Here is a 27,641-nt window from a genome sequence, read left to right as displayed (position 1 = left end):
TTTTAAATATCTTGCTAAGTCTCGAAGGCCTCACGGGGTCATTAGCCAGTCTCCCCAGAAGCGCAGCGTGCACTGAGGGGAGGTTTACCTGCGTGGGAGAGGGGGATATGAATGTACGTTTTCAGCAGGGTTTCAGTCATTGTTTTCCTGACTTAGCCTCTGATTACATTGTCATGTTGCCCCCCCCCCCCACCGCCTTCTTTATAAAGCTGACCCCAGGAGCTCATCCTAGGCCCCAAAGGCTGTCCTTTTTGCCATTTTCTGTGGCTTCTTGCTGCATTGGGACCACCAGCAATGTGTGGAGAAGCATAATCTGTAAGCCCACTTAACCAAACACGGAAACAGTGGTGCGTCCCCAGGACGGGGGCACTGTCTGTCCCACCGGGTGGCCTCAGGATCGTGCACTTACAGTAGGAGATATTTTGTTAAAGAATCCCCCAAATACCAGTTTTGTTCTGGAAAGTGTATAAGCTCCAGACCCCACAAATCGTGGGCACCCAGTGACTGAAGACACACCAGGCTGAGAGGCCGCCAGAGTCCGCCCGTGTACTAAATATTAGTGACACTTAACACTTTTGTGTTTTTAGAACAGTGTGCATGGCAGTTCTCTTCCTCCCCTACATGGGCAATGGTGAGCGCCCTACTTTGGAGCACACGGACTCACATGCTTGAATTGCAGGATTCTGTCTCCTTTGGAGGGGAGGGAGTTCTCGCCGAAGCCGCGAGCACTCGGGCAGGGCGGCCCGCACCCTGGGCGCCACCGCACGCGGAGCCGGTCCGCAAGTCAAGTGCCATCGAGCAGTGATGTATTCGGCTCAGTAAGTGTTTCCACGAACCTGCCACGTTTTGAGGAGATACGAAAGGAATACAAGTGTCCTGCCCCGTAGGGTTTGTGAGCAGCTGGGGAGAGAAGAGCAAGGTGACTCCGAGCAACGGCGAGCTGAGTGTCAGCAGGCAGCTGGGGCTGTAGGCGTTCAGGGAAGGGGGGGAGCAGCGTAGGGAGAGGGGGCTTTGGGACGGTAGACCATCACGTAATCATATTAGGAAGACTCATCTGCCCTGATGTGGGAGGGGTGTGGGAGGAAAGGGGACGAGGGGGGTGGTTCTAGCAGATCCTACAATGGGGGCCGAGTCAGGCTGAGCTGCTCCCATAAAGAACAGTGAACTCCAGCCCCGCCCCCACCCCCATCCTGGGCCCTTTACAGAGAAAGCAAGCAGACCCCCCTGAAATTATAAATAATAAGCCCCAAACCTTCTACTAACCACTGGTTCTAACTAACCTGTGAATCCCTTAAACTTTTTTTTTCCCGTCAAGTATTTTTTTTCCTTCTAATGGGTACAGCTGATGTAAATACGACCAAGTGCCTGGGCCTTTCAAGTTGGTTTCCTTAATCAGGCAGATAAATGGTGTGGAGGGCCCGGGCGGGCGGGGCAGGCGGCAATCCGGGCCCGGGGCTTCCTGTTGTTCCAGCATTAACATACCTGCTCCCCGGATCAAAGAGAGCCTCGCCTTCCCTGCGTGCTCTCAACAGGGGAGAAAAAAGTCTAATATAATTAAAAATAAGCTGCAATTTGGTATGATCTGAAACTGACAGTTTGTTACCAAGGATTAAGATTTATGGAGAGCAGCTGACTGAGGACCAATTTAGAATTCTCCTGAAACGTGAACCTTTTCTGTAGAGAATTCACTCTCTTTGTGTCTGCTAAGACATTTTCCCAGATCCCCTCATTCCATGTATAGAAACCATTTCCAAGGTGGACGCCACTGCATTTTCCTCCTACAACACATGCAGTCGGCCCAGAACAGAAGTATTTTCATTTTATTAAACATGATCCCATTGACTAAAATAACAGGAAAAAAGAAATAAATATGTAAGAGTGCATTTTACGCGTCAGACGCTATTGGATGGCTTTATTACATTTATTCTTTCACTCACTTATTCACTCCATAAATGATTTATTGAGTTGGTCGGACCCTGGGGCCACCATAGTGGGCCCGATGGGAGCTACAATGGCAGGATTCCTGTCTCCAGGGAGCCCATGGTTCACCAGGGGAGACAGAACCATGCCCGCAGCTCTGAGTGAGTGAGTGCCCCCAAGGACGGGGACCCCAGCCCCGAGAACCTAGTGTAAGAAGAGGACATGCCCCCCAGAGTGAGGCCAGGCCAGCACGGGAAGGAGGAGGGGGGCAGGAGGAGAAGCACGTGTAGTCCCCGAGAAGAGGGGCTCTGAGCACTGCAGGGACCCAAAGGCTAGGGAGGCGGGAGATGGGGACAGAGCCCTGTGGATCACATCAGAGTTTCCATCTTTATCTTAAGAGCACGGGGAGACACTGAGATGTTTTGAAGAGGAGGCTGACATTCCTAGATGTTTTAAAATCACTATCCAATTGAGAATTGACGTAAGGAGCGCGAGAGTGGACACAGGGAGGCCACTGGTCCAGGCGGCAGGTCACAGGGGCGTGGCCCAGCGTGAGGACCTGAGAGGTGTTGGGAGTTTGGGGTATGAGAACAAGTTTGGGGGTACATCAGATGTTGGAATAAGGGGGGGGGTTGGTTCCCACGAGGCCCGCTGCTTCTACCACCATGCTGCCTCCCCAGCATGGGCACCCCAGAATCTCCCTGGAACCCCACTGGTGAGCCCAGGATCCTCTCTAAATACACCAACAGGTCCCAGGTCAGGCTGAGCTAGTGGCAGGCCCCTTGGTGGGCAGCCGTGTGGCTCAATCCACCATCAGCCCTCTGTGCTTGCTCCCCACTGAAGCCAAGTGCAGTCACAATCCGACTTTTATAAATTAGTGAACCTTTCACAATATCTCATAAGATATGACTATTAGAGGGAGTGATTGCTGAAAACCAAAACCACCATGCTGACCACTTTGGGGAAAACATGATAAAGGTATGTCACTGAAGAAACTGCCAGCCAACTGGTGCAGGTCAGAGAAGCGGAGAGTTTGAATGGCTTCTGCACTTGGGTTGGCTGCCCGGGCACTGAAATCATCACGCACCGGGAAGTCTAGGATGCAAACAATGCATCTAGTTGTGGAGGACGCAAGCAAAACCGCACCAAACCAATCAGCAGAACCAGCCTCCAAGGACAAACCTTGCCCCCCACCCAAAAATCATGGCATGAATATATGATTGTGTATTTCCTTTAAACATATTTACATTAAGTGATTCAAGAACAAACCAACTTTTAATATTAACTGACTGCCAACCGATCCAGATGGCTCTATAAATTATTATTATTATCTGGGCCACGAATCTCTAGGTTCCCTCTACTTAATCAACTACACCTTAGGAGTGCTATCTAAAATGTGAGTCCCACATGTAGAAAAGTAACAAGGGGGGATTCATCCTGTGTGATACTGTAAAGTACTGTCACAGAAATCAGTTGGACAGAATCGAAATACAGAAAAAGACCCAACTATCTTTGAAAAGGTAGCATGTGATGGAGAATGAATTCTCTAACAAATGGCTTTAAGACAAATGGCTGAATGTTTTGGAAAGATAATGTCAGATCCCAACCTCATCATCAAATAGATGTCGAAAATGAAATTATGAGAGTAGCGCGCAGGATAAATGGGAGGTTTCCAAGCTCGGCTGAGGGGTAGGTCCTAGGCATCCTTATGTTTTCCAGTTCCTCAGAGGGCTCCAGTGTGCAACCAAAGTAAAGATCCACAATACAGATCAATATTTATATAATATTTGCTTTGGGAAGATAAACAGCATAAAGGAAAAGATTGAAGCATTTCAGTGACCTCAGAATTAAAACTATCGGTTGAGTCCATAAATTAAAAAATAAGGCATTAAAAGGTAAATAACAAACTTGTAACTTTTTGCAACTCTATGACAGGCACAAAGTTAATATTCCAATGATGAGATCGTACAAATCAAAAAGGAATTGGACCATCAGAATGCACACACTCACGCACACACACACAGCTGCTCACGAAATTGATGTGTGAGATACACAGCAATGAAATAGTGAAGCTATGTTCGAGCTCACTAGGAATAAAAGATGCAAAACTAACCACTTTTATTTATAATATTGGTAGAAAATGATTTCGGCTCAGGTCATGATCTCAGGGTGGTGAGATCGAGCCCACGTCAGGCTCCGTGCTGGGTGTGGAGTCTGCTGAAGATTCTCTCTCTCCCTCTCCCACTCCCACTCCTCTCTCTTTCTCTTAAAAAAAAAAAAAAAAAGAACAACAACAAAAAACCGTAACAATGACTCAATAAACTTTCAACAGTAAGTAAGCTGCGGTTGGAGCACACATGCCTGGAGATCCCCGTGTTCTGCTTCTCTGGCTGCAAAGTATAACATTTCAGTTGTGTTACAGAACTTTCTGCCGTGCTGTGCTGGGGATCTGTCCTCGTCTCTCTGTCCAGTGCACTTGCCAGTAGCCACGCACACAAACTGAGCACTTGATGGGGCGCCTGGGTGGCTCAGTCGGTTGAGCATCTGCCTTCGGCTCAGGTCATGATCCCAGGGTCCTGGGACTGAACCCCACATCGGGCTCCCTGCTCAGTGGGGAGCTGCTTCTCCTTCTCACTCTACCTGACACTCCCCTTGCTTGTGCTCTCTCTCTCTGTGTCAAATAAATAAATAAAATTTAAAAAAAAAGAAAGAAAGAAAGAAAGAAACTGAGCACTTGAAATGTGGCTGGTGCAACCAGGGGACTGAATTTAATGTGACTTAACTGTATTAAGTTTAAACAGTCAGACATGACTAGTGGCTATCGTACTGGACAGAAGAGATCTAGACTGCCTTGTTTTTCCAAATAGGGAACCTGAATCCCAGGAAGTGAATGACTGGTTTGAAGTCTTACAACTAAGTAGGGAGAGACCACGCAAATCAACAATGGTATCATACAGACCTATGGACTCATTTCCAGGTTAATTCTACCCTACACGAAAGGGTGCAAGGATTCATATTCCTTTGAATACTTTTGAAGAAAAAGTGAGAGAATTACGAGATTCTTTGTTCTCTCTAAATTCTCTCCTGGTCTCAAACAGCTTTTTGTGATGATCTTAATTCTTATTTTAGAATGTAACATCAAAGAGTCTAAATCTGATCCATTTTGTCCATGTTTCATTTAATAAAGACTAGAGTTAAAATGAAGGAAGTCCCATCCGGAAATCACAAAGCTGTCGATATGAAGTGTGTTGTGTAATTTGAAAAGACTTCTGGGGCGCCTGGGTGTCGCAGTCGGTGAAGAGTCCAGCTCTTGGTTTCAGCTCAGGTCATGATCTTGCGGTCACAACATCGAGCCCCGCACCAGGCTGCGCACTCAGGGCGGAGTCTGCTTCAGATTCTCTCCCCCCCCCCCCCCGCCGCCCCTCTCCTCTCTCTCTCTCAAATAAATAAATAAAATCTTTAAAAAAAAAAAAAGACTTTCATGCTTCTTTCACAAACACTTTCAAACTGGAGACTCAAACCCTACAACCTGCAGGTCTCCAGAAGAGCGATACTATTGAATCCATATGTGTGCATGCATGTTCCCTCGCACATGAGCACACGCATGCACAGGACCACATGCACACACACACATGCACACAAGCACACGCGTGCACACACGTATGCACAAGAGCACACACATGCACACACGCACATAGGCATGCACACGTGTGCACACCCCTCCAGGACATTTCATGCTAAGCTGTATAAAACTGACAGAACAACTAAAATCCTGGAGTTATTTTTTTAAACAAAAAGAAAAATCCTGAAAACAAAGTGGAAAGGAAAAGCATTAATTGGAGATTAAAATTGAGATGAAAATCAGGGGAAAACATAAGGGCTCAGCTTCACGTCACTTCCTCTCAGGACAAAAGCAAGAAGGTCCAAAGCGGAGTAAACACATGGGAAAGGTGACTGGGGGGGTGGGGGGTCCTTACACCTTTAACCTTAAACTTGAATCCAGCAGCTCTCTGTATATATGTGAGTGTGTATTTCCAGATACACATCATGCCATCTTTGTACTTTATATGCATTCACTCCTTTGGCTAAAATACTGCTTCTCAACTGCTGGGCGCAGATGCCTCCCCTGAATGAAGGAGGCCACCGATCACCACCGGTATTCAAATGCTGGGAATCATGCAGCCCTTAAGTGTTGGGAGGAAGTGGGTCTTTCCTTGTAAAGTTAGCTGATGGTTCCTCTCAACATACCTGGGACACCAATTTAAGAAGGAAAAAGGAAGTGGTCAAAGTCATGCTTTTTTGTAAACTTCAAAGGTTATCTCTCCCTCCCCCCGCTTTCCATTTTACTGTCTGGGGAGCTGACTTGTCTGCAGCTGTTGGCAGAGACGGTGCTCCACGGCGTCAAACCTGCCTCCTCACGGCCCATAAAACTACAGCAGGGAACCAGGACCCGCAGGTGTGGGAGGGAGAGGCCAGGATGCCCCCTTAATGATTTCTCTGACACCCCATGCTGAGCTGCTGGAGGGAGAGGGGCTGAACGACATGTGCGATGTGCGCTCTCGCTGTTTGGGAGTCTGTGTCAGGTTGGCTCTCCCTTCCAGGGCCAGGCGGTGGCTTTCAGCCCCGAAAACTGTTCCTGAAATTACTGTTGCTACATGTGCTGGGGCTTGGGTGAAGCCCCACAGAGACTTGTGTCCCCTGCACAAATCCACCGAAACTCAGACCACTGAAGGAGGGAAGCAGAGAGAAGCCAAATCAACTCCAACATTTGATAACCCAAGTTAGAAAGACATCAAACCACATCAAGTACTATAGCAAATTGCTGTAAAATCTGCAAGACCAGGTTCTGTTTCCTCCTCAAACTGGGAGAGATAAATAAACACCACACACGTTTTCAAAGATGTCAGATTTCTGTTGGTACTTAATAGGAAGAATTGAATACATTTTGCACTTTTTTTCTTTCAGTGATAGAAGAAATTAATAATTATAGACTATCTGTTAGTCAATTGTAATGAAATTTTGCAAACCACTAGCTCATTATGCCTTATGGTTTTGATCCCACATTTTTGTGGGTTTTTTGGTTTGTTTGTTTTTTAAGGTTTTATTTTTCAGTAATCTCCGTACCCAACGTGGGGCTTGAATGCACAACCCCGAGATCAAGAGACGCATGTTCTCCCAGCTGAGCCAGCCGGGTACTCCTTGACCCCATATTTTGAAACAGAAGGGGGTAAAAAGCCAGAAAACTTATTTAAAGAAATCTTAAATTGCTTATACTGTTTTTGTTTGGCACACTGAAAAATGCACACATTTCTTTGAAGAAATGGAAAAAATGGATGTGGCATTTTGCAAAAGAAAAGAAAACGGAAGGGGGAAGATCCATCTTAGAGATGGTTTGCAAAGCAAATGCAGTGCCTGAGGTATTTATTAAGCCCTACCCGTGTGTTCAGTAGTGACCACTTCACCACTAGGGTGGGGGCAGGGGTAGGTAAGAATGAAGGGAATAGAAGCATGAAAGAAAAATTAAAAGTTTTGGTTTTGCCCTCAAGGACATTTTATTTTTTTTAATTGAAATATAGTTGACATACAATGTTATAAGACATTATACTTGAGGATACCCGACAAATAAACACAAACTGGACTTAAACACATTTTAAAAATCGGCAGCCTGGAATATATCTTACACCCTTAAATTACTTTTACTCTTTAATATTGTGTTTGCAGTACATCATGCTGCTCATCGAGGTAGAAGTTTTGATAAATTGCGTCTGTTGGGTTCCACACTAACTTCTAGAGAGAAGGGTGGGGGAGGGGTGGCCCTGGGAACATCACTTATTAAGGCTGATGGTAAAATAACCATCGCTTGGAAATGAAGCCGCCCTTTCAATCCTGTAGAATTAGAGGAAATGAGGAATGGTATTATGTGGCAAACATTTTCTGAGAACCTATCGTATGTCAGGCATTGGACTAGGGTCTTGGCGCATAAGGATTAAACACAATAAGGCATATGGTGTAAACAGAAGCATACAGGATCATAAAGACCATCGAAGTCCAGAAAGGAGAATGACCAAGTTAACATCTTAGATCAGAGGTCTGCAAACTCTAGCTTGTGGGCCCAGTATGTGGTTTTTACATTTTTAAATGGTTATTAACAAAGAAGGAAGGAAGGAAGGAAGGAAGGAAGGAAGGAAGGAAGGAAGGAAGGAAGGAAGGGAGGGAGGGAGGGAGGGAGGGAGGGAGGGAGGGAGGGAGGAAAGAAAGGGGTCTGTCACAGCGACCAAATCAAATGTGACCTGCAAAATGACTGGCATCTAGTCCTTTCCAGAAAATGTTTGCCTACATCTAAGAAGAGCTAGAAAAAAGCCATACTTATAACACATCATTCCCTTCCTGTTCTTAGAGTTTTCAGGGTTTTAGATGTTCGAGGGCTCTACATATAAATTAAATTAATTTTAAAGTTTTCTGAATTCCTGCTTTCACATTGATTGTGCAACATTTTTCTTAATGAAGAAATCAGTACATTGAACATTTTAATAATATTTTAACGTTGTTGATTTCTGAAAAGTCTTTTGGGCCACTCCATCCTGCTACCTCTTCTAACTCAGACATTTTATGTGGTTAAAATATGTGCATGTATGTGTGTGTATAATAATCTGCATGTTTAAGAACCATGGTTTCTATTTGCAGTTAAAGCACAAAGATTGTTTCACCTGGGGACAAAACTACTTTTCAGGTGTAACTGAAGACCAGACTATTTAATCACTCAGTTACTCCTGTGCTACCAACTACATGGTTTAAGAACAAGGAAGCCATACCCACTTCTGCTGATAAATCTACATGCTCCCCCTTCTCATGTGGGCATGGCCAGCCACTCATATGCTGAAGTTGGAATTTTTACATTATGTATTTTATATTCATTTTAAGCGTATTTGGTAGTGAAAGGAAATTTATACATTTTGAACAATTAAGGCAAAACAGATCAGCCTGGATTTATCTATTCATATGGAGAGTATCTAAAAAGAAAGCCAATCAGGTAAGAAGAAAATGTATTTTGGCCTGTCTTCGTTTTATTGATTATATGGTTGCTTAATAGAGACGTGACAAAACATGTTTTTCTGGAACCAGGCAAAATAAAGTTTGATCCTTGATCCAAGTGGAGGATATGGTTAGTTCCTAAAACCAATGACTCCATTTGGTGTGTGCCCATTTGAGGTAACTAAAGCCCTTCATACTAGCCAGAGCTGTAGTCACACTTCACGGCCAGCGGGACCCAACGGGGCCAGGCACTGGACATACCACGACCCCCTGCAGGACGGGCGGGGTCTGACCGCGTGCACGCTGCCGGCCACAATTATGGCACTGCGTGTACAATGCCCAAACCACGCTCTGCACTAAGGACAACAAGAAGTTGTTTCTAAATCTGCATAATGGCAAGCACTTCTGTCAGCTGCAGCTGAATATTGTCCCAAAGTCTGGTTTTCAAACACTTCACATAGAACATAATAAGTAAGACACCTCTTTGTGGTCCAGTGGATTCTGTCAAGCTGCAAGGTTTTGGGGAGATATGTTACAAAATAGACACAATTATTTAGGAAAGATTATCAGAGTACATTTGAGGACAAAAGAGGCAGACTACAAAGTTCCAAGAACTTTGGAGAAAAGACATATTGATGATGAGCATGAACGTAACTTGCTTTTTAAACAAAGCCACTTTCCTGAGAATGATGCGGTCTGCATCTGACTGCCAAGCAGCCAACTCATCTCCAGCGGAGCGCCCAGCCGGTGCAGTCCTGACCACACAACCCTCCTGGGGAGCAGCACCCCACCAGTGCAACGGGGGCCACACAGCGCACATGGGGAGGAGAGCCTGGCACAGAAAATCATGGAAATGCGCAATCCTGTTTCAAACATGTCTTGACAGCCTCGGTCTACTGGCCAGCAACCAAACCTTCCCGCCCCCCTACTCATATAAAAGAATAAAACTGCACATTGGATTGATCTGATATGAAACTACTTCTTAAATTTATTTTTTAAATTATTTATTTATTTATTTTAGAGAGCGAGCCTGAGAGCACCCGTGGAGGGAGGGGCAGAGGGAGAGAATCTTCAAGCAGACTCCCTGCTGAGCACCGAGGCTGAGGCGGGGCTGGATCCCACCACCCATGAGATCACGACCTCAGTGGAAACCCAGAGTTCAATGCTCAACCCACTGAGCCACAGAGGCGCCCCCTAAATTTATAAAACAATTAGAGAGACTAGCTTCGCATTGCCTGCATTATTGAACTTATTCTAAATAAGGACAAAATTATAAGCAGAGATACAGTACAGTATAAGTTATTTTTCCATTATTTTCAATTCTTTACTTCACATTTCTATCAAAAATTTTAATTTACATGGCTATTATTTTTTAAATTGAACTCATCTGGAAAAATAAAAGAAAGAAGAAAGCACATTTAATGAGTGGTAAATTTGTGGGAAGAACTTTGTATAACCTGTTTCATTAAATTCTTCAGTAACCCTATCAGGTTAGAATTACTGCTCCCATTTTAGAGATAAGAAGACTGACACATGCACCTCACACCTGTCAGAATGACTAAAATCAACAACACAAGAAACAACAGGTGTTGGTGAGGATGCGGAGAAAGGGGAACCCTCTTACACTGTTGGTGGGAATGCAAACTGGGGCAGCCGCTCTGGAAAACAGTATGGAGGGGGTGCCTGGGTGACTCAGTCTTTGGGCGTCTGCCTTTGGCTCAGGTCGTGATCCCGGGATCCTAGGATCGAGCCCCGCATCAGCCTCTCCTTCTCCCTCTGCCTGCCACTCTCCCTGCTTGTGCTCTCTCTCCCTCCGTCAAATAAATGGGTAAAATCTTAAAAAAAAAAAAAAAGAAGAAGACAGTATGGAGGTTCCTCAAAAAGTTAAAAATAGAACCACCCTACAACCCAGCAGTTACACTCTTGATTCAAAGGAATACATGCACCCCGATGTTTACAGCAGCATTATCTACAAGAGCCAAATTATGGAAATAGTCCAAGTGTCCATCAACTGATGAATGGATAGAAAGATGTGGTTTGTGTGTGTGTGTGTGTTACATATATATAATATCTATCTATTTCTATATACTGGAATATTACTCAGCCATAAAAAAGAATGAAAGCTTGCCATTACAACAACATGGATGGACTTAGAGAGTATTATGCTAAGCAAAATAAGTCAGAGAAAGACAAATACCATATAATTTCACTCATATGTGTAATTTAAGAAACAAAAAGAGAGAGAAACAAACCAAGAAACAGACTCTTAACTAGAGAGAACATACTGATGGTTACAGAGGGGGGTTGTGGGGGGATGGCGGAACTGAGGGATGGGGATTAAGGAGAGCACTTGTTGTGATGAGCCCTGGGTGCTGTATGGAAGGGTTGAATCACTACACTGTACACATGACACTAACATAACACTGTATGTTACCTGGAATTAAAATAAAAGCTAAAGAAAAATGGAAGCTGACATGTGGTAAACATAAGGGACTTAAGCAAGGTCACCAACAGACAACTGGAAAAACCAGGATCAAAGCCCAGGTCTGGGTCACTCAGAATAACTCAACAACATTGCCTGTCACAGTTTAAAACATTTTCCAATAAAGATAAAAAAGTAAAGTGCTTTGAGGCAAAATTGAGAATATCCTATATGTGGGTAGTAAATAAGCTTTAAAAGTACACTTTTCCTACTTCTCTATGTGCATCTGATTGGGTAGGATCTGTATTTTGACCATTCCCAATGGGGGAGGCCACCTGGTGAGCTGATCGTCTCTCTGTGGCGTGAACTGCAGTTTCCACGGAAGGTCTACACAAGGTCATCAGTCCTCGTAACAACTTCACCACCTCTGAGACAGCCCCACACATGTTATCACGGGTCATTCTCATAACCCAGTATGGTGGGTGAGGACTTCATTCATCCATCCATTCATTCATTCATTCATTCCTTGTACCTTACATGTTAATTGTGTTCCTACTAATTATGTGCTACCCCCTTGACACATACAAAGCTCTCGTTCTGGCCTGAAGACACTCAGTTTTATACACAGAGTGAATGAGAAAACAAGATGAGTGCAAACACTCTCCAAATTGAGTGTACATAACCCAATCAGAATTAGTGTTCTCATAGGGAAATAAAATATTTTAAAGGCAGAGGTCACCAGCTGTGAGACATGGTCATAACCACTTATTTTTTCTTCCTTGGACATACCCTTTATTCCTTCCATTTTAAAATCCTATAATTAATTAGTCTAATACAGGGTCTCATGAAAAAAGTATAGTTGATAGAGTTTAATCATCTCTCTCAGGTCATGAGCATGTTTTTCATGGCAAAGGAAGAAGAGATTTCCTGAAATGGAACTTTTGACCAAAAAAATTTTTTTTTACAAAAGGAAGAGAACTCAGCAATTGTCTTTGAGCATTAAGCATTATCACAAACAGACTGGTACCATGCTGAGTCTCATCTTGATGGTGCAAAACTCAAGAACACATGGGCTCTTTCCAGCACAGAGTATGGGCACACTGTTCCCAGCTCAGTAAGCACGTGTGTGTGACTGAAAGGAGCAGCTGACGCCATGGAAGGAAGTCTTCTAGTTCTTGGAGTGGATCCTTCCCCCGGAGGGAACCAGTGGCGATGGCCTCAGGAACCCCACTTCTAACCAAATGATCAATGTGACGCTGGCAGGAATGGGGCCCGTCTGAAGGCTCCTCTGTCCCTACGGAGTTGTGAACCCAGAGGCGGATGATAGGGCTGCCAATGGAAGGTGCACATGAGAGAGACTGAGGCAGAACACTGCTTAGGGAAAGCAGAGTATGAAATGAGGCCAACTAACCAGATGAGATGAGCATTAACGGAGCCAGGCATAAAGAACACTGGGCTCCCTGGCAGAGGAGTTCTAGGGGTCAGGCTGAGCCCACCAGGATGCACCAGCACTGCTTGTGGACCAGCCCCACGCGGATGTTGAATTAGAAGGAGCGGCCCATGCCACTAGGAACCCACAGCCTCCTCAAGGACAGTATGGCGTTGACGCAATCCCCAGAGAAGAAGGAGCATCCCCAGTGCATCCACCAGGGAAGGTGTGCAGAGGACAGAAAGCACAAGCCCAGCCAAGGGCTGAACAGGTGGAGAAGGGGGTGGTGGGCGGCAGAGGCCAGAGGGGTGAGCTAATGTGCGGGAGCCTGGGGGGTGATCAGAGGACCCACGGGTCCCCGGGAGCTGACACCCAGATTACAGAAGGCTGCGAACACCAGGCTGACCATATCTGCAGGTTACACAGCCTGCCTCTCCCTTGTGCTCCTGGCTCAGAAACTGTACGTAACGAAATCAAATGAAAAGTATTGCCAAGGAAAATAACACTTCGTAGAAAATCTCCTACTCTTTTCATTAATTGATCAAGTATTAATTGAATGCCAGGCACTTTTTTTAGACACTGGGGACGTACAGAAAACACAATACAGAGTGAGAAAAGTGCTCTGGAGTAGAAGGGAGAGAGAAACACTAACGAAGAGAATAAAGTATGTATTATGTTAGATGGTGACTCATGCTAAGAGAGAAAACCAGGGGTTCCTCAGGGTAAGCCTTTTGAATAAGGAAGTGAGGGGGCTTAGTGGTGGGGATCCCTGTAGGAAGGGCATTCCTGGAAAAGGGAACTACACGTACAAAGGCCCTGGGGTGGGAGGACGGACGCCCAGTGGCTTCGGGGCACCAGGAGGCAGGGTGGCTGGGACAGAAAGAGCAAGGGGCAGACAGCTAATGGGGAGAAAGTTGGAGGCCTGGAAACAGGCAGCTGAGACCCCAGACAGAGTCACCAGAATGTCATCAAACCCACAGGGAGAGAACCTGGCTATCCATGACATCCATGGCATCATCATTAGATTGATCTCACAACCAAGAAGTCCATTCACAAATCCTGGTTCCTTCCACACATCATGAAGGGATTTAGCATGTCCCAAATGTAACAAAGTCCTCTTCGGTCCTCCTGAGGCCTGAGGAAGCCTCCTTTAGAAAATCGGTGAAACAGGGAGCCCGTCCATCGTGCTGACGGTGAGACCCCAGGGTCCCAGGGAGCAGCCCTGTCCGCTGGGCGCACTCGAGCCCGCCTTAGGGAGGTGGTTTCTCTTAAGAACAGTCCCTGAGACAAAGCGTTTCCTCAGATGTCGTGTGCCTGTAAATGACAGCGGGGGCCGGACACCCCCGTCTGGGTCCTGTGCCCGGACAGCCCCGAGATGACGAGGGGCACACTGGATGTGAGGACGTGTCTCATACGTGGGCCTGCCAGGGATTTGCACGTGTGCTCTAAAGTGCCACGGTCTGGCGTGGGTCATAAAAAGGGCTGGGAAAGGCGGCCTCTGTCCTCACCATCACCATCAACAGGACAGACGGCCAGGTCCCAGGGGTGCCCTTACACTCCCTAAAACCCGCACCACAGCTTTCACCAAGAAAAGCTGAGTCTGGTTAACAAACATGAAGGTTTCTTAGAGAACGGACCCACCACAAGTGCATTTGGCAAAATGGCATCAACTTGAAGCCTGAAGTGAAGTAAATTGCAGTATTTACAAGCCAAGGCAAATGTTCAAAGGGAGGGCTCAAACACAAAGAACAGATGGGGGGGGGGGGGGGGAGAGTGGCTTTGCCAACACCCACAAAATGCAGATTTTTTAAGTGCCTTGAAGGCTGTTTATGGTCTGAGCACCCAGGAATCAGCCCCTCGGCTCCGGGCTCTGGTAAGCTGTCTTTGGGCGTCCACACTGCGTCCCGGACAGGACCATATGCACACCCCTCCTCAGGAGATTTCCTTTTTCATGAAACATCACCTCTATCTTATAAATGCCAGTTAGATTCTTTCTGCTTTGTTTTACAACATGAAAGTGGAGGGAACTGTTTGCAGCTGATGCTCAGCATCAGGAAAAGTGGAAAAAGGGGCGCCTGGGTGGCTCAGTCGGTTAAGCGGCTGCCTTCGGCTCAGGTCATGATCCCAGGGTCCTGGGATCGAGCCCTGCATCAGGCTCCCTGCTCGGTGGAGAGCCTGCTTCTCCCTCTCCCTCTGTCTGCCGCTCTACCTACTCGTGCTCTCTATCTCTGTTAAATAAATAAAAATCTTAAAAAAAAAAAAAAGTAGAAAAAAAGGGCCACCCCTGTCACACTGTTTGCTTCCAGGGATTATCCAAACCCTTAGGGATTGCGGACATACAAACATGTCTTTAAAGGTCCCATTATAGGAGATCCAGAAAGAGTACTGTATTTTTTACCTTTTAGGATCATCTTTGCAAACATAACTTTAACCCCTCCCTCCCCGTCCCATGCAGATTGTGTGGGGTGAGTGTGAGCACAGGTGGGAGTGTGCCCCTAGTAGAGGGAAGGGACATGGAAACACTGAATTGCTCAAAGTCGATCAGAGAGAAAATAAGGGGACAACATGTATTTTCATTGAAATTTTCTTATTAGATATTATTTCTCATCCCTTTAGATACTTTCTTATACTGGAATCTTTTTTTTTTTCTTGAGAAAGAGAGTGCGCATGAGCAGGGGGTGGTGGGGGTTGGAGAGGGATAGAGGGGGAGGGAGAGAGAGAATCCCAAGCAGGCTCCACACTGAGCATGGGGCCTAATGTGGGGCTTGATCTCACGACCCTGAGATCATGACCTGAACCGAAATCAAGAGTCTGATGCTTAACCGACTGAGCCACCCAGGAACCCCGATGCTGGAATTATTTTTAAGGAAAAAAAAATCAAATTGCACATACATTATCACAATGAAAAATCAGTCTACCACTACTTCTAAAGCCCAAATCCAGTTGCAGTACAATAAATGCTAAAAAATTTACCAAAATGTTAGCCATCTGAGGAGTTGGTTCATCTCTTCATCTCTCACAGAATCTACTTTGGTGCATTCTCAAATAAGTGGTTTCAATAGATCAATATATGGATGGGGCAGACGGATAATGTTATTTGATTAAGTTTAGAAGTAAGCACTGTATCTTTAGAGACACACACCCTCACGTGTAGGACAATATGCTCATGGGAAGGACAGTGATAATACACTTCCAGTTTTACCTTCACAGAGAAGAGACTTTCACGTACACAATCTCAGCATGCACACGCATGCACACACACACAGAGATACACGCACCCGCACATGCACACGCAAGCACACACATGCACACACACGTGCATACAGAGAGACACACGTGTGTGCACACAGATTCTACAGTTGATGTCTGCAGAAGGGATAACATTTCCCACCACACTGAGTCCTGGTTTAATTATCAAGTTGATAAATAACCTTGAGATTTCAAGGCCACACCAAAGAGTCACTTACCCTGGGAAAGGGCTGCTGAGATCCCTCCTGCGTTTGAGGTGGACAAACAGTTGATTCCAGGGAAGAGACTCTGGTCTGTAAAGAACATTAAATGTTTAATTCCAGTGAACAGTAAGCTCCAGTAAAGAGATGCCTCATTGTACAAAAGCATTTCACAAAAATAAAACACCTCTTATTTGGAGACGTTATTATGTATTTCAATATTTCTGGAATGAAAGACATACTTTTACATGTATATTTGGTAATTCAAATAACTTTCCCCACTCGAATAAATGCAGTCCCTCTATCTGTCTAGATTCTCAACATATAACAATGCCTGCATATAAGGTGCCCAAAATGTACTATGATTTTGTATCATTTTTAGAGGAAGATTATTTTTGGTTCTTGAAAATGTCCTTTTATGTCAATATCAGTGATTGGCAAGATTTGTAAAACATAGCACTAAGTATCCAAAAGCTGTATTATTTATTGCTTCTCAAGATATCTAAATATGCTTTCAGCACAGCATTCTGTTCAAAATAAGAATGGGCAGACAGGTTGTCAAGAAAAATAACTTATAATTAGAAAATTTGAACTCATATTTTTTCAATTTCAGATTCAATAAAAGTGGGTAAAGTCAAATTAGTCTATAGTTGATATAATGGTAATTATTTTACCTTTTCATTTTTGAAGTTTGAAAAGTTTTATTATTCCCCATAAATCAATAACAAATATTGCTTCCATTTAGGTTTAAGTAACGTGAAGATTTCAACATTGAGCATCTACTAAAACAGAGTCTGTGATACATGGGCGGGCTGACCGTTCGCAGCTAAACTGTGAAGGCTTCAGTGCTGGGAGAGAGAAATACAAGGGAAGAACGGCCAGGTAATGGTCTTCCTAAAGAACATTCCCACTTTCCTGATGTATCCTTGATGTTTAGACACATGAATTCCTCCTCACCATGACCCTAGATGCAATGTTATCGTGACATATTTTTTCATCCATCTTACTGAAAACATTAGCAGATATCTCTCTGATGGTATGACAATTAAGGAACCCCTCCCAGACTTGAGGACCCTGTTGTTGAACAAAGTGCCATAAACTAAGCTTCTAGAATTAGAACTCGGTGTTGTCGTCTACGATACTCTGTGAATAGACAAGCTCATGTTGTCAGGGGCTAATCTACCACTCCCCCCACAAACAAAAGCAATTAAAGGAAAAAATTCAGCACTGGACATCCTTCAAAGTTAAAAAAAGTTTTATTGCCATATTATTTTAATATATTTTAAATCTTAAAACTGGCTTGTCTTGGTTTGCCAACCAGAAGACTCACTTGATAGGAATTCACAGATTAACAAGATACCAGGGAAGACGACGGGTTGAGGACTAGTTCGTTAGGAGTAGAGGAACTTCTCTGGGAAGTCCTGTGACTGATCAGGCCCAATCTGGGCTCCCCCAGTACTGTCCCTCAGCAAGCACAGGCCCGTCACAGTGTGTCCCTTGTTCGGAGTGGCTGGCCACATGGGGGGAGCATGTCTTCTTCAGACAACATGTTTGCTGCAAACACAAAACCTCAAGTCGGATTCAGGGCAGTATTTTTGGTCTCACATACTCTTATCCATCCTGTGGCGCTGTCTCATGCACCACCCTTCTGCACGCTTCTAAACACAATCGGGCAGTTAGATGAAAACATACGTACGGCTTTACCTAAATATGCATGTATATCTCCTCCTCTACTCACTCAACAAATGTTTGTTGAGCTCTTCTTCCTCATGGGCACTGCTCTGGGCATTGAGGACAGCAGGGGGAAAAAAAATATAGAAATGCCTGCCCACGAGGAACTCGGCCAAGCAAAGGGAGGCAGACAGACAGACAAACACACAAACAAATGGGTCTCATAGGCTCTTCCAGCCCATGGAGCCTTTTGAGGGAGCTCGCAGGAGCAGGCTATGTCTCTGGGAGCTAGTCTCGGAAGGCAGCCCAAGTCCTCCATCTTTGTTCAGACATGTGGCTATTCCCAGGAGGAGGCTATTCCCTCCCCTTGCACCTGGGCATCCCTATGACTTGCTTTGACTCACAGAATGTGACAGAGTGAAATTCTGGGACTTCCAACCCAGACTTTAAGAGCATGACCTGTTTCTGCTCCCTTTTTCTTAGAAGACAGTCACCATTCAGTAAACACAGCGGCCCTGCCAGAGAGAGAGAGAGAGAGACAGAGAGAGCAACAGAGACACAGAAACAGAGATAGACAGAGACAAAAATGGAGGTAAAGAGAGACAGAGAGCAAGAGGGAGAGAGAAAGAGAGAGATACAGAAAGAGAGAAAGGGAGAGAGAAAACAGAGAGAGAAAAGCAGAGAGAGACGGAGCAACAGAGACAGACACAGAAACAGAGATAGAGACAGAAATGGAGGTAAAGAGAGACAGAGCAAGAGGGAGAGAGAAAAAGACACAGAAAGACACAGAGAGAGAGAGAGAGAGGAGGTCTACAGCCATCTTGGGTGGACAAGAGTCAGCCCAGCTCACAGCTCAATGCAGCCACATGACTGAACCTTGGGGAGATCAACAAAAGAATCCTCCCCCCGGGCCCCAGTCAATCCTTACAACTAAAATGTTGTTTGGAGGCACTAAGCTTCGGGGCACTTGCGACACAGCAACAGATTACTAAACCCTGCGCGGGATTAGTCTGGCTCCTGTGTTAACACTAGACTTCGTGTGTGTGTGTGTGTGCGCGTGTGCGTGTGTGTGTGCTGGAAGTTAAGGGCAGTGATTTTGACAAGAGGTGAGCCCGGCTTGGACATGGGTAGTCATACCCTTGTGGATGTGGTTAGAAGTGCTCAGAGTCTGGACTATGACTCCATTTACACAGAGCTCTGGTACAGGCAGAACTTACCTGCGGCTTCCTCTGGATATATGCTGAAGGCCCCCACAATCATGTGTGAGCTGGGACAAGAGAGACAAGTCAAGGACAAAGTTGACTTCACACTCAGCAGCTCATTCTTCCCCAAAGCAGCACAAATATCGTCCAAATTCTCCATCAGCAGGCGCACAATCTGAGCGGACAAGGCAGGTGTCCCCGAGACTGCCTGAACGGAGGTTCCCACACTCAGAAGTGTGCCAGTGCTGGGAGTGAACAGAGCTGTCAGGAGTCACCTGTCCCCTTAGGACGCACAGGGAATTAGGTTCTTTACAACCCCACATACAGGTGCGGAGACCATGAGGCAGCCACAAGGAAAGCTCAGTACCAAAGGCTGTTCCAGAGTCATCAAGCAGTTCTTGGAGGTGAGCGCTGATGGTGGTTTCTTTCGGAGAGCTGAACAACAGATCCGGCCCTTCTCATTCCCAAGAAGCAGGTTCTATTTATTGGCTCACAAAGGGGACCCAACCGTGAACAGGAGAGCAACCATCAGGGAGAATTATGAGGGCAGCGTCACAGGGACTCCAACCGTGAACAGCCACCAACCCCAGTTCACGTCTCCCTGGACACTCCCCCAGGGAGAAGGGCCTTTGCCCGCTCGGGCAGCCAGGTTACTGATGTCTACAAAGGTGGGCAGAGGACAGGCTCCTCCAGCGGGTCATCACCGCTGCTCCAGACCCCTTCCTGGTGGCTCCCGACAGCTGTGGGCCCAGAACCACGGTGCTCATTTCCAGGGGACCCAGCTGGTGCTCCGCCTGCCTCACTGGGGAATTAGGTCCATGATTCCTTTGGTTTTCCCTAGGAGTCCTTCACTCAGTCAGGGAATCTTTTACCTGGCACCTACTCTATGCCCACGAACATGTTGCTTTGAAGACGGTCTTTATTCAGAGTCGGAAAACAGAGGTTCAAATCTGGCCCTTTGAAGACCAGCAGTTTGTAAATTCTCTTAGATGGCCCTGGGCCTCCCCGATCTCCGTTTTAGGAAATCTCTCTCTAACCAGCTCAACAAGAGGACACAGAGGCTCCTCATTTCCCGTGTTTTGCTCTCCTCCCCTCCCCTTGCTTCCTCTCTGCCTAATTCCCCACTCACCTGCACCAGTGACATGTGTCTGGAGCCTGATGAGCACCAGTTCTAAATCTCACGCTGCAGAGGGTGTGGAGATGCATCCACGGGTCGCAGTTACCTGGACAGCACAACAAACGTCTGGGCGCAACTACAAAGCCAACCACGTGCTCTGAAAGTTCGCTGGAATTCCTCCGTAGCACAGGTGCTCTGCACATCCCAGCTGTTCTTGCTAACACGGGATCGAGACTAAGTAGAAGACCTACTGAGCATGCAAGTTGGGTGCCATTCATCCGATGCTGAAGCACTCTGGAACTCCTCCGGGAACCAGTTTCGGTCCCTGCCCTGTGTTCTGTGGGCCTGGGCCCTGAATTCTAGGAAGTGCTAAACAGCTGATTCACACAAACGCTTGTTCACACCGCAAAGATAAGTCTCCTCCCCTGTCTTCCCTGAGCTGGGCCAGTAGGAGATGCACCTTAGCAGGTTCACCTTTGGAGCCCTGGGGCTTAGAGTCGGGGCTAACAAAGTCATGGTTAGCCTTAGCACAGAGTAAAACAGCTTAATCGCAAATGAATTTCTCACAAATATGTGCCGCTGGTCACCAGGTGCCTAGCCAGGGCAAATCCATGCCCGCCAGGGAAGAAAGGGCTCAGAGCCCAGGCCACCTGACAGCTCGTTAGGATGCAGGTGAGCTGCAGCAAGGCACAGGCAGGGTCCCCATCCCTAACCCCACCCTCCGGTCCCAGCGCAAAACAGAGAAGAATCACCTTCAGACACAAGCCCTGGGGTCATTACTTACGGTCAGGCAGTCCCTCCTTACAAGACCCAAGAGCGGAACAATTAAATCGGGACAGCAAAACCCCAAGCGGGGGCTACTGCTGAGGGCCCTTTTCCTCACACTCCAGCTGCATCAGAATCCCAGGGGGCTTGTTAAAAACAGACTCCTGGGCCCCACCCCAGAGTTTCACGGGGAATTTGCATTTCTAAGAAGCTCCCAGTGGGTGCTGGGCTGGTCAGGGCCACTCTCACTGACTCAGTGTCTTGTAAGCGACTGGGTGTGTGGTGTCTGATAATGGGGCGAATCTGTCCCAACACATCTAAGAATGCCCAGATTTGCTAATACTCCCACGTCCGTGCATTATATCAACCCCTCGTCAAGCGAGCGTGGCGCTCTGGTCCCGGGTGCAGTGTTAAGAGGCCAAGGAGCTGACAGAGAGGCTGATTTATAGCAACACTATGGACAAGCTTGTCCTAGACCTCCAGAGTGGCTCCCAAGCAGCGGAAAGCCAAGCTGCCCCATCTCTGAGAGGCAAGGTCTGTGCGCATAACCATTCGGTAATAAAGAAAAGTCAAGCAGTGATAATAAAATATAGTATTTGGCGATCAATGGAAAGTGAACTCCCAACATAGTTCAACCAGCAGCCCAACCTTTGACTTTGAAGGGGGCAGCTCCCACCGCAGCCGGACATTTATATTTTGTGGCCAATCAAATCCCAAGCCTACTCTGCTGAAAGCGCTACTGAGTTTCTGCGAGGTGACTCGTGGCATCTCAGATGGGACCTATGGCCACATGAGCCTGAGCTGCCCCCGAACCACGTGACCTGGCTTCAGTATTTCGAGGACATTCTTTCCAGGATTTTTGAAGTTCAAGTAATCAAGGCCGAGTGGTTACATTTCACGCAGCCCCCACACCCGCGACCACAGTCACACGCCCTCTTGGATCACATTGCCGATAAAAACCACAACCCCGTGCCACATGGTTTTAGAAAGAAAACGTGAAACTAGGTAGGAAAAAACTGTAAATCTGGACACACTGGATTCCACAGATATGTTCCACCCTTTTCTCCCACTTTAATTTTCTCCATCGTCTTTCCCCTAAAGCATGGCTTGTCTACACTTATTTGTCTTCTCTGTTGACAAATTGTTAGAGCAATCACCTTAAATTCATTTTGGATGTCATTTCAAGTGGCACTTTTCCTTCTCCTGTTAAAAACGGTCTTGCCTCATTTCAGTTTTATTTTTTTCTCGCCTTTCTGTGAACAATTCCTCCTTGGCCAGCTATTGAGTAACGATGTTGAGTCAAAGATATGTTTGCCCTAATGCAGGCAAACCAAACAGGAGCTCCATGGCCAACAGAGACCCAAGGGCCAGATAAAAGGCCAAGAGGCTTTCTCACAGCTAGGTGCGAGCTGCACCCACCGAGTTCCAAATTCACCTGAAGGGTCCTCCTGCAGAAAGGTTTCTGGTGAAAATACTTACATCTAGCAAAAAGCAATGATTAGGAAGGGACTTTGCAGACTTCAGAGTCATATTATAACATTTTTTTAATTGGAAAGTTTAGAAAGACGTCATTTTATTCTCAGCATACATATAAATGTTGTGTTCTATGGCTTACAGTCTTGTTTTGTATTTAATGAAGACTTTGTTTTTAGAGCAGTTTTAGGTTCACAACAAAATTGAGAGGAAGGTACAGAGATTTCCCAGAGCCTCCCTCATAATCAACAACGCTCACCAAAGAGGTACATTTGTTACCGAGGATGAGCCTACATTGACACAAGGTCCACAGCTTGCCTTGGCACCCTTGAGGGTGTACATTCGATGGGTTAGACAAATGTGTCATAACATACAGTCAACAATATCAAACAGAATAGTTTCACGGCCTTAAAACTCCTCTGTCCTCTGCCTATTTGTCCCTGTACCCCCATCCCCATCAACCACTGATCTTTTCACTGTCTCTATAGTTTTGCCTTTTCCAGAATGTCATATAGTTGAATCATACAATATGTAGCCTTTACCGACTAACTTCTTTCACTTAATAATGTGCATCTAAGGTTCCTGTGTGTCTTTCATGGCTTGATAGCGCATTTCTTTCTAGCATTTCCATTGCCTGAATGGACCACAGTTTATTTATCCATTCACCTACCAAAGGACATCTTGGTTGCTTCCAAGTTTAGGCAATTATGAATGAAGCTGCTATAAACATCTGTGTGCAGGCTTTTGTGGACATAAGTTTTCAACTCCTTTGGGTAAATAATGAGAAGCGTGATTGCTGGATTGTACAACAAGAGCATGTGTAGTTTTGTAAGAAACTGCCAAATTGTCTTGCACAGTGGCTGCACCATTTTGCTTTCCCACCAGCAGTGAATGAGATTTCTTGCTCCAAGTCCTTGTCAGCATTTAGTGCTGTCAGCGTTCAGATTTTGGCCACTCTAATCAGTGTGTAGTGGTATCTCATTGTTTGAATTTGCATTTCCCTAATGCCATATGTTCCAGACCATCTTTTCATAGTTTATTTGCTATCTGCATATCTTCTCTGGTGAGGGATCTCTTACAGTCTTTGGTCCATTTTTAAATTGGGTTGTTTTCTTATTGTTGAGTCTTATGAGTTCTTTGTATATTTGAGATTATAGTCCTTTATCAGATGTGTCTTTTGCAAATACATTCTTCCCATCTTGTGGATTGTCTTCTAAATTCTCTTGGCATTGTCTTTCAGAGTAGAAGCCTTTTTTTGTTTTGTTTTGTTTATCTGTTTTAAGAAAGAGAGAACACAAGTAGGGAAGGACAGAGGGAGAGACAGAGAGAGAATCTCAAGGAGGCTCCATGTGCATCACGGAGCCCAGTGCAGGGCTCCATCTCATGATCCTGAGATCATGACCTGAGCCAAAATCAGGAGTCGGATGCTTAACTGACTGAGCCACCTTGGTGCCCATAGAATAGAAGTTTTTAATTTTAATAAAGACCAGCTTATCAATTAGTTCTTTAGTGGACAATGCCTTTGGTATTGTACCTAAAATGTCATCACCATGCCAGAGCATATAGGTTTACTCCTCTGTTTTCTTCTAGGAGTTTTACAGTTTTGCATTTAGATTTAAGTACATAATGCATCTGAGTTAACTTTTATGAAGGGTGTAAGGTCTGTGTCTAGATTCCTTTTTTGCATGCAAATCTCCAGTTGTTCCAGCACCACTTGTTGCAAAGACTATCTTTGCTCCATTGTATTGCTTTTGCTCCAGTTGACTAATTTCTGTCGGTCTATTTCTGGGCTCTCTACTCTGTTCCACTGATCGATTTATCTGTTCTTTCTCCACTACCTCACTGTCTTCATTACTGTAGTTTATAGTAAGTATTGATGTAGGGTAGTGTCAGTCTTCCAAGTTTGTTCTTCTCCTTCAATATTGTATTGACTATTCTGGGTCTTCTGCTTTCTATATAAACTTTAGAAACAGTTTGTTAATATTGAAAAAATATTTGCTGGGATTTTGATTGGATTGCACCGAATCTATAGATCAATGGGAAGAACTAATATCTTGACACTACTGAGTCTTCCTATCCATGAACATGGAATCTTTCTCCATTTATTTAGTTCTTTTGATTTTGTTTGTCAGAACTTGGTAGTTTTCCTCATATAGAACTTGTCCATATTTTGTTAGAGTTATACCTAACTCTAATACCTAAGTATTTCTTTATTTCTTTTTTTGGGGGGGGAGGGGTGCAGGGATGCTAATGTAAAGGTATTGTGTTTTTAATTTCAAATTTCACTTGTTCATTGCTGGCCTATGGTAAAACAACTTACTTTTGTGTATTAGCCTTGTATCCTACAATTACACTATAATTACTGATTAGTTCCAGGAGTTTTTTTGTCCATTCTTTCAATTTTCTACATAGATAATCATGTCGTCTGTGAGCAAAGATAGTTTTAAGTCTTTCTTGTCAATCTGTATACTTTTTATTTCCTTTTCTTATCTAATTGCAAAAATAAGGACTTCCAGTACAATGTTGAACAGTAATGATGGGAAGAGACACTTGCCTTGTACTTGATCTTAGTGAGAAAGCCTTGAGTTTCTCACCATTAAGTGTGATCTTAACTGTATGTTTTTGCAGATATTTATCAAGTTGAGGAAATTCCCTTCTATTTCTAGTTTACTGAGAGGGCTTTTTTTTTTTATCATGAATGAGTGTTGGATTTTGTCAAATGTTTTTTTCTGCATCTACTGATATGATTGTGTGATTTTTCTTTTTCAGTCTGTTTATGTACTGAATTACATCAATTGATTTTCAAACGTTGAACCAGCCTTACATACCTGGGATAGAGCCCAACGGATTATAGTATATAATTATTTTTATGTTTGGGGGATTTGATTTGCTACTGTTTTGTTGAGAATTTTTGCATTTATGTTCAAGAGAGATATTGGTCTGTAGTTGTCTTTTCTTGTAATGTAATTTATATCACTTTACTAATAAACATTACTAATGAAATTGGTGGACTAATGTTCACTGGTCACAAGGAAAGGCTTCTCTGTACATTTGTTGCATGTTCTCTGATAATTTTGTGCTCTACCCTAGATAGGTATGGCTAGGTTAACAGGCTTTGGAGACAAGCTGGATTTGGATTCAGGGTTCATGTCATGCTAACTGGGTACCCTGTGTGAGTGAGTTGTCAATTGTCTCAAGTTTCCATTTCCTCATCTGCAAAATGGATTTACTAAAAAATAGTACACCATCTCACAGGGTTTGTATGAAGATTAATTAGTATAATCCAGGTACAATGCTTGAAATATCATATTAAATACGTAGTGTTATTATTTTTGTTATTTGCCTAGCCTACATCTTATTGCTTTAATATGAGCTAAAAACCCAGGGCACCTGGGTGGCTCAGTCAGTTGAGCGTCTGAGTCTTGGTTTCAGCTCAGGTCATGATCTCAGGGTCATGAGATCAAGACCCACATCATGCTCTGTGCTCAGAGAGATTCTCTCTCTCCCTTTCCCCCGCCCCTCCCCCCACTCATACTTGCTCTCTCTCTCAAATAAATAAACCTTTAAAAAAAATATGAGCTTAAAACTCTTTTTTCCTTATTATAATATTTTATGTAGGGCATTTTTAATTTTTAGTCTATTCTCTGGAGCCTTTTCCCATGGCACTGTGATATTGCAGATTGATGCCTGCAAAATAAGTCTTACTTAAATTTAGTGGTGATTATTTTTCATATATAAAGTAATGTTAACATCTCCTAAAAAGCTGTAAAATGGAAAACTGTAATCATTACACATTAATAAGCACTTGCATGTGTAGTGTGGCTTTGGGTTTATTAACTAGCATCTATACTCAGTCTTCTGAATAGGAGTTTTCTATACAGTACATTTGTTTTTCACATCGTGTGTTATTTTTCTAGTTGTTTTTTCTCTGTATCTAGATGATTATACACTTTGAATCAGGAGAAACATTAACATCTGCCTAGGTGAACCTCTCTTTCAAAACCAAAATCCCTGGTGTGGGGTACGGGGAGGGAGGTAGAACGGGGGAAAGGTGGATGGTGGTGTCCAGTTTAGGCTTACACACTTCCAAGCTACCCAGAGTTAGCCTGGAGCAAGGGTACACCTTTAGTCATTAAAAAAAATTCCATCTCATATTGAACTGAAATTTACTTCTTTGTAATTCCTTCCCTTTGGTCTTAGTCTGGTCTCTGAAGCTACTTAGGAAAAATATGAAATACATCTGAAATATGCTTTTTGGAATATGAAATAATATGAAACCCACATGAGAACCCCAAGTGTCTGAGGACCCTTACGCTCCCCTTACACGTGTCTTTGGGCTCAGTAAACCTGTTTGAGTCCTTCCTGTGTGGAAGTTTCTAGAGCTTTACTATGCAGTCCAGCTTTCTTTTGAAAAGGGGACAATATTTTCATTCTTGCCTTGAAATGTGCATGAAATCCTGTAAGTTGTCTACCAAATCTCCCCCGCTGCAGCAGAACTGCTTCTATACACATGCATGGATGTGTGGACAAAGAAAGTGCTTTCAGTGCTTCTCTGAATAGAGGGGGTGACCAGAAATCATTTACATCAAAGACAGTTGTAATTTCTTCAATTTCTCCAGAGACAATGAAGTCTTACTTTCAGGCAGATAGTGATTTTTTTTTTCAAAAGCTCCACATTTCTAACATTATTAGAGAAAACCACCTTTCCTAATTTCATATGTAAGACTTATCTTGATTGAAAGGTGTTAAATGGAACTTCAGAGTCTGGAGTCATGAGACCATGTTGTCTTTCCTGCAGCGAATGCCATACATAAGACAAACATTTGCTGCAAATTAAACTTTCAGCCATCTCCAACCATCTGACAAAGGGGCCCCAAAAATGCTGCCCTGTCTAGCAGACTGAGAGTGATGTGCTCTTGCACCCGGGTGTGAAGGGCCAGCCCTCCTCAGCTCATCTAAGAGGGCACAGTAAACCGTATGCTGGCCCAGGCCCCACCGGGCGAACAGAACAAACCCCAAACACCTGCCTGACGGCCGGGGCTATCATCTGTGCCCCAACGATTTGCTGGTGAAGGAAAAGTTCAAGACACAACCTACCAGGTGGTTCAGAAAAAGAAAATGATAAAACCATTCACAATAAAATAAAACATGCTTTAAACAG

The 27,641-nt window shown here is 44.7% G+C and overlaps 1 long non-coding RNA gene across 1 annotated transcript in view; it reads right to left on the bottom strand.

Moving 5' to 3' along the window:
* The window catches only part of LOC116634344, a 34,677-nt gene that overhangs the window by 5,901 nt on the left and 1,135 nt on the right, over positions 1 to 27,641 (bottom strand). The window contains exon 2 of the long non-coding RNA XR_004299946.1: positions 16,271 to 16,345. This is a non-coding gene — a long non-coding RNA (uncharacterized LOC116634344). The remainder of the gene's footprint in view (positions 1 to 16,270; positions 16,346 to 27,641) is intronic.

The sequence above is a fragment of the Phoca vitulina genome, unplaced genomic scaffold, assembly GCF_004348235.1.
Source record: "Phoca vitulina isolate PV1807 unplaced genomic scaffold, GSC_HSeal_1.0 scaffold9, whole genome shotgun sequence".
Lineage (NCBI taxonomy): Eukaryota > Metazoa > Chordata > Mammalia > Carnivora > Phocidae > Phoca > Phoca vitulina.
The sequence above is the reverse complement of the archived record's forward strand: the minus strand, read 5'-3'. Positions and strand labels throughout refer to the sequence as shown.